Genomic DNA, 8,639 nt, shown 5'->3' on the forward strand with positions numbered 1-8,639 from the left:
GTTTCCTTCTTTTTCAGAATTGAATGACTTTTCCTTGGATCAGACTGTCGACTTTGATACCATGTGAAAACCTTTCAAATTTAAAACACCTCCAATTAAACTTGTAACTATCAAACATGATTTATTAATGAGAGAAACATACAAGATACATACAAATTTCTTTCCTATGTTCTACATTGAAATAAGGAAGCATTTCAAAATCTTTGGATAAGGTCTAGGTTTCTTTCCATTAGAGTCTAGAGAATTTATGTAATAATTTAAATTTTAATTATTCTTGACCCTTGTTTATGTGATCTAGATTATGTGATCTTGATTGAGTATTTTTAGGTAAGTGCCTAGTTGGTGAATATCTCTTCTTCATGATACGAGGAACGTGCATGAAAGAATTTTTCTGAACCACATGTATTTTTTATACAGCTAGACATGGGTCGTTTGAGTGATATCTGGTAGCTGGCATGTTTTGTAATTTGTCTTGCATGGAAGAGAGAGAACATGGGTCCCTTGAGTGAGCTCTTGTAGGTGGCATGTCTTGTACTTTATCTTTCATGGGAGATAGAGGAGGTTGATTATTATTTTGCATGAATTCAGGCGTTCTTCTTTGCATGGAGAGAGATGTTTGAGTAACTTTTGTGATCTTGTGTCTTCACACAAAGATGTGATCCAAATGGAAATAGAGGAACGACAAAGATTTAAAACAACACATATCACCTTATTTCCTTGTTTCTCGAGATGTTGACTTATTGAAATTTCATCTTTCCATTGTTAGTTCAACTACTATTCTTTACATGAGATCTAACATTTTAGAATTGAGGCTTGTGGCGATGAATCTGCCTTTGAATCAACTTTGTGTTGCCAAATGGAGCCAAAATTTTATTGGGCATTTAAACTAAAATTTCTATAGATTGATTCTAGGTCACCTCCATGGAGTCTTTGGTGGGAGTGGTATTTGAGATAGTGAAGGTAATGCTATAGTCTAAGTGGCCCTGCCATTTAGAGTGACAATGAACAATTGATCACTTTATTCAAAATTTTGTTTAAATACCTTCCTAGTTTGACAAACACAATACTGCATTATTGAGGGTGATGCACCAAAGACTATTAATACCAAGCAAGTTCACTCCTCACTAGCATGTGGACCTCAATTGAGAGTGAGTCTTTCCATGTAGAGCAGCTCTAGTTTGGAATCTATTTTGTTTTAGAGTGTCTCTCCTTGTGCCTGACTCTTTTCTGTCTTTTCCTTCATTTTGCTTCTATAGGGGTCAACTCCTATGCTAAAGGGCTGACTTTGGATAATGAAGGTCAACTCTTTTTTCTTTCAAAACATTCTATTTTTCATAATTGAATCCTTTTCCTCCTCCCTCTTGATGGAGTCAACTCCTTTACCGAGGGGTTGATTCCTTTGATGGGGTCCACTTTGTTTCACCTTCAAAATTCTCTATTTCTTTGCACTCGACTCTCTTTATATGTTTGCCATGATATGGGGTCGGCTCCTTCCACAATGGTAAACTCTTTTTTGCTCATTTTAACCAAATGCTTAATTCATGTTTTTTCTCTTTCAGTTGAGGGCTTCATATTTCTTACTAATGTGCTTGACTTGTATGCATGAGCTTGACTCTTTCAACTCTTGGCACTTCAATTTCTTCAATTTTCTAGCAGAAGTAGCTGATGTCTTGCTATGTGATCGACTCTTCTTGCCTATTTTACTCTTCTTGTCTCTTTTGGGTTCACTGTTTGTGCAAAATAAATCTCCATTTTTCTTCCTTGGTTAGACATTGTTGTTGAGTTGTCTAGATGATGTACTCTCTAGAATGAGCTACTTACTTTTATTTTTGTAAGGACCATTGGGTGGACCATGGCTAGTCAAATGGATATATTGCCAGAAATTTCTTTTCAATGTTGGTGTACATTGATCATCAAAATGATCTCAAAGGTTATGTTAGGCCAACAAAGAGACCCTTGAAAATTGAAGGAAACTCCATTTTTCAACAAGTCAAGTTCAAAGAAGATATCAATGACAAGAAAACAAACAATTTGACATTCAAAAATTTTCCATCCAACGAATATCATAACCGATCAATTTGGAGTGCCTTATGCTTCCATTCAGATTAAGATCAACGTCCTTGATTTATTTTATCGAGGCATACAAACTCCGTCCACTCTAAAAGATCGAATGAAAAAAAGGCTAGAAATAACCAAGAAAATATAAAAAAGGTATATCTTATTCAATTATGCCTAATTTTTTATAGAGGCATGTTCAATTTCTGCTTACTACATGAAATATATTGGGATTGAGGAGATTAAATCAGAGGCTGTCTTTTGTCCCTTAAATGATTTTCATTGAAGAGATAAAATCACTATTTGGTGACACTTATGGCAGCAGAAGCAAGGGCTGGCATTTCTAATATCACCTTTGTAATTTAAAAGAGATCATTTTCAAGATGAAAACATCTCTATGTGACTTTCTTACGATCACTAACTTACCCAAGTTTGAAACCAAAAGAAATGTAAAGGAATATAAAGAATTTCTACATTGGAAACTCTTATGATTTAGAATATCCAAAAATATTCAAGATATAAAAAATATTAAAAATTGAAAGAAATAACGTAGAAACATTGGATAAGATACTTGTAACATTGTATACGATACTTGTATTCAGCTTTATGAATCATTTTCACTTCTATTGCCTTTAGACTAAATTTTTTTACCTAAGGTGTAATTTTGATAAAATTGAAAAAACACCTACAAGATAATAATTGTCACTTCTAATTAATGTTAAAGGATAGCTTTATTATGGGAAAGGTGGTTTTTTAGTTTAATTTTCTACAATTAGGAACCACTGAAAAGTTGACAAGGTGAGTTAGAGTAATGTGGCAAGTATCAACCTCTATCAACCTCAAGAATCACCATAATAGGTAATGCCCGTATGGTTACTTCTAATATGCACCATGTGTTGGATTCGATTGGGTATATTTCATCTCTCAAAGCTAATATCAACACCCCTAAAGTCCAACACATATTACTCACATGATATAAGTGACAATGGTATCCCTTGGTAAGAGAACTAAAGGAATGAAATTCCAAATGATGTTATAAGTATTTGAGGGGAGCGATTACAAAGACAAAGACATCCCATTAAATTTCGCGTATAGGATAGATAATGAAGGTGATTGTGAAGTGTCCAAATGATGCAGGCATGTGTAAGACTCTTGTGAAGGGATCTAGGTTGATGACTGGTTCAATCTCAAATTACAACCTTATTAGGGAGCTTTGACTTTATCCATGACAACTAAAATCTCTCTTACAAGTGTATTAGAACCTTCACATATATGCATGGTCAAATACATGCATGGTGGGGGGGGGGGGTGATTATGTATATTATAATGCCAATTGTATAGTTTACATTCATGCACAGTAATGAAGGTACACATGGAAGCAATTATATAAAAAGTACACAATGGATTTTTAGAGGCTTCACAATCCTTATGTGGATTGCTTTTCCACCCCATAAATGTTTTTACATCTTGAAGCTATTCTTGTTAGGAATTAGACACCATAATTCCAAACCAATGATAGAAATAATAATAAATATAGAACAAAGGAAAAGAAAACACAAAAAATAACAAGATTTATACAGGTTCGCTTCAAGGTGAGACTACGTCCTGCCTTCCATTGCTGCAGTAATCCACTAGCAAGATGAAGTAGTTTACAAGAGGAATTACACATACTTACAAGTGTTCTCTCTAACCTCTCTCAGGATAAAACTCCAGCACATTCTTGGTGATGATAAAACCCTAACAACAACGTCTCTCAATTATAAAGAGAAAATTAGGCAACCACGATACAAGAGTAAAATTCCCAAACTGCCCTTAATGGAACAACAATTAATATATCGTGGATCTGTGTACCGACTCAATGTAAGGCACTGATTAGGCTCCATAACTTAACACTTCTAAGCTTGGGTAGTCCTACAACATCTACAACAAATAATCTCTAAGAACAATTATAATGTTATCCACAGTGACTCGCCAACCAACTCGCATACCACACTCTCACTAAGATTTACAATAGTTAATTAAGCACACTAGCCTAGACCCACAAAAGGATCATCCAACAACTAAATAGGCTATACAAGAATAGACAAAAGGATTGTCAATACCACTTGCTTATGTCTGACACTCACGCCATAGAAATTACAATTCCACCAATCAGAAAGTACAATTGGGAAAGAAGACTAAAGGGAAAAGTGAGAAATTCCCTTTATTTTCCTTTTCTTTTTTTTCTTCTTCCTCCTCCCTTTCCTCTCCATCTTCTTCTCCTTTTCCATCTCAGATCTTTGTCCGCTATGATACCATGTTGATTTCTAGTGCTAATACATTAACACGAGAGATTTCAAGGAGAGGAGAGAAGAGACTCTAGCTTGAGGAAGAGAGGAGAGAAGATACCAAGGGAGACAAAAGACAAAATGAGAGAGAGGTATGGTGAATTTGAGCAAAGAGGAAGTGACTTGAATGCTCTACCCCATACCTTGAGCCTATATTTATAGTTGTGAGTTTACAATGACTATAATCCCCTTAGGGCTACATGTTTAAAAAGGAAAGAAACATAAAAGGTCATACACCAGCTTGTATATTTACAATTCTCTCTCATCCCTATGGAAGTTCTCCTTATTTACTAGTCATGCCACCCCTACACATGTGGCTGTCATTTTACACAATTTTCTCTTTCCTACCCCATAGGACCATCTCCCTTGCCGGTGTTGATATAATTGAACTACTTGGATTGGAGAAAGGAGGAGAATTTCTCCACCCAAACTATTTTAAAAATAATGTCGTTGGGCTGCCTTGGCAAGATCAATAAAAACTTGGTCTCAACACTATGTCGGTTTTAAATATAATTCTCAACATAAATTTTCAGTCATGTTGGTATAAACCGTTCAGAAAGTTGAGGCTTTTTGTTGATACTTGACCATTTCTACTTCAAATGTCGATTTCTCTTTCTATAAAAATCTAATTGCAATAATTCTTTTTGAATTGGAATCTAGACTCAAAGATATTTCCAAAAGTATATAATTTTCTATATGAAAATCAATGTAAGAAGTGAGAAATCCAATGAAAAAAAATTGGGAAAGAAGACTAAAGGTAAAAATGAGAAACTACTCTTTTTTTCCTTTCTTTTTTCTTTTTCTTCTTCTTCCTCCTTTTATTGTCCATCTTCTTCTCCTTTTCCATGTCAAATCTTTGCCCACTTTAATACCATGTTGATTTCAAAGGACAACACACTAACACAAGAGATCTCAAAGTAAGGAGAGAAGAGAGGAGAGAAGAAACCAAGGAAGAGAGGCGATAAGAAACCAAGGAAGAGAAGAGAGAAGAAAGGAGAGGAGAGAAGAAACCAAGGAACAAAGGAGAGAAGAAACGAGAGGAGAGAAGAAACCAAGGAAGAGAAAAAAGAGGAAAAAAGATAGATGTATGAACGAATTTGAGCCAAGAGGAAGATGCTTGAATGCTCTACTCCGTACCTTGATGTTATATTTATAGTTGTGGGGGTGTTTATAATAACTAAAATGCCCTTAGGGCTACATGCTTCAAAATGAAAAGGACATAAGAGGACATACACCAACTTGCATAATTATTTACTAGCCATGCCATCCCTACACACATGGGTGCCTTTTAACATTTTATAAAGTTTTTCAGTTAAAGCTAAATATTTTAGTGCTTGGATTTTAAAATATGATTCAAATACTTCATTACTTGATTTATGGGAGTTTTTCATTTGATTTTCATATCATAGAAGGCACAACATCTTTGTATTGAGTGATTGATTAGTAGACTTCCTAGCATTACCAGCTTTGCAGCTGTATTTTTAATGTCTTTTAGTTTAATAGTTATTCATTAGAGCTCCTAAATTTTTGGTAGATTCACCTTATGATTGAGTGTAATCTTGTTTCGAGTTTCATTATAATATTTGTTTATCAAGAGGCTCAATTGTGCTTTAACTTAGACAAACAACCCTTGCATTTGTAAATCATTAATCAAGACTTGAATAAACTAATCGGTAACTACTGAAAATCCCATAATTAGATATAAGTACTAATATCTAATAGCTGTTGACGGTCTCATCATGAGGGCATGAAGTAGCTTTATGTCCATGACCATTAGCATGATAAGAAGAGGTTTAATCCGACAATAGGATGATAAATAACCAAAGGAAGGAGAAGACTATTGAACATGAACAATGTACATCATGGTTGAGAATGAGACTAACCTGGACTGAAGCCGAAAGATATGCAAAAATGGAGAGGAAAGTGGGGCAACTGCTTTTGTGATTATACAGGTTGTAGCGTCTGAGTGGAAGAACCCGTGACCTGGAAAAATTAAAAGGGGTTCACAACTGTTAAGCTCGTCAAAGCTTTCAAAAATGTAACTCCGCCAGCCAATCTTAACCTGCTCTAGTTGATGCTTTACCATCTCTTCTTGTCTCTACAACTCGTTGAGATCCTCTAACATTTTGATAAATGCAGGACAACCCAAGGTAACTCGTTGTTCATTTTGAAAGCCAATCCCAAATTTATATTGAACTTATATTTTTAAATCATCATTATTAAGTATATTGTCAAATCAAGTCAAATACTATTTTGAATTGTTGATTACATTGAGTAGGTATATAGGATTAGAGTACCTGTTTGTTTGTGTTTCGATTATTAAAATCTACTTATTGAGAGGTAATTCACAATGATCTATATTATAAGCAATCATAGCAATTTGGGTCAAGCCTTATGTAGCAAGACCTTGTTCACCCCAAAGTGTTTTCGAGAACCTATTGTGGTTGAGTAGAAGGTAAGAAGTTGTATTTTCTGTTGTGTGAGAATAAGATCTTGTGTAAGTAGGTGGTCCTAAAAATCCCTTAAATCTAGGCTTGTGTAGCCTAAATTAGCTACTGAAAAATCCTTTTGTGGGTCTAGACTAGTGTACCTAATTAATTGTTGCAAATCTAAGTGAGAGAGTGGTATGTAAGTTAGTTGTTGAGGTCAATTAAGTTGTGTCCCTATGTGGGAAATATTTCAATTAGCCTTAGAGGTGATTTGCTATAGATGTCATAGGACAACCCAAGGTTACCAGAGCCTTAAGGTGGAAATCATTTTGGATTGTGGACTAGCATTCTACAAAGGACTATGAACCCTCTAAAAGTCATGTGTACTTTGTTTGTATTGCTTCCACATGTACCTGATCACTTTGCTTGAATATTGGTGTTGTACTTTAAATTGAACCAACCCTCCAACCCACCCACTTTAGATTTGTTCTTCATCATCCCTATTTGAGTTCTATTACACTAGATAAGAGATTTTGATTGTCTTAGATGAAAACAAAGGTTCCTAATAAGGTTGTAATTTTATTTTGAACCAATCATCAACTTAGAAGTTTGAGGAAGAGTAAGCTCAAAGTGTTCTCCATAAATCCATGTTTTGATGATAAAAAAATATAGGCTATTGATTTTTTTATTTTAAGTGTGAACAAAGTATGAATTTCTCAAAAAGAGTCAACTCCACAAGAAAGGAGTCAAGAACATGAATGAGTAGAAGGTTATAATATTCAAAGTTGCATTGCCTAACTCAATTGTAAGATGATGACGTCGAGCACATATCCATGGAGCCGACTACTGTCAAGAAAAAAGTTTAAACATTCGTTAAAAGCAATGATTTAAAAGTTGATGGATTTGAGCACATGATAGATGGAGTCGAGCACATGTCTCTGGAGCTGAATATAATCAGCAATTGTTAAGAAAGGAGTTCAAAAGTCGTTATAAACAATGGTAGAAAAGAAGAGTTGAGCACATGCACAAACAGCCAAACACAAACTTAAAAAATTCAAAATCTAAAAAATATCAATTTAGAAATATGGAGCCGACTGCATAATTAGGGAGTCAAATCCATGCACTCAACAATAAGCTAAAAGCAATCAAATCTAACTTACAAAAGGTTTTGATTTAATTAAGGAGTTGACCGCTATAGGAGGAACCAAGGTATAGGATTTTATCTCCACTCCAAGGAGTCAACCTCCTATAGGAAAACATAAGATGACTAAACCTGAAAAGGGTCATTGGATCAAACGGGTTCGATCCCAAAGCAAAGGACTCAACCCCATGTTCTAGAAATGGAATTTCAAGCATATCAACATGCAATATCTTTGGTTGTAGACCTCAAAAATTTGTAAGTGTTATACCAAAATGACATTTAGCACAAATATTTTATTTTGATTATTTTTTCATATTTTTAAAATTTTATTTACTAAGTTGTTGGCAAGATCTAGAAAAAAGCCAGTAAACAAGTAAAAACTACTTTTTAATAGAATTTAAATTCTATAAATGCACAAGCCTTCTCTAGCTTTAAAAATCATCTTAGTGTTGGCCCAAGTGGCTTCTCAAGAGGGGGTGAATTGAGAATATCAAATTAAAATTAAGTTGTGCGTGTAATAAAAAATCATGCATAAAAGCAATTCAATGTAAATCAAACATGCACACACCATAGGAGCTAAAAGAATTTTTATTATCGATGTTCCCCTATCAGTATTCACCGCCCAAGAACCCTTGCTTGGGATATTCCATTATTCAAAATCTCTAATAGCCAGAATTATGTAAAGAG

Source organism: Aristolochia californica, unplaced genomic scaffold (genome assembly GCF_029961685.1).
Source record: "Aristolochia californica isolate CCGP_79_NKW_82.1479 unplaced genomic scaffold, dmAriCali1.0.hap1 SCAF_10, whole genome shotgun sequence".
Taxonomy (NCBI): Eukaryota; Viridiplantae; Streptophyta; class Magnoliopsida; order Piperales; family Aristolochiaceae; genus Aristolochia; species Aristolochia californica.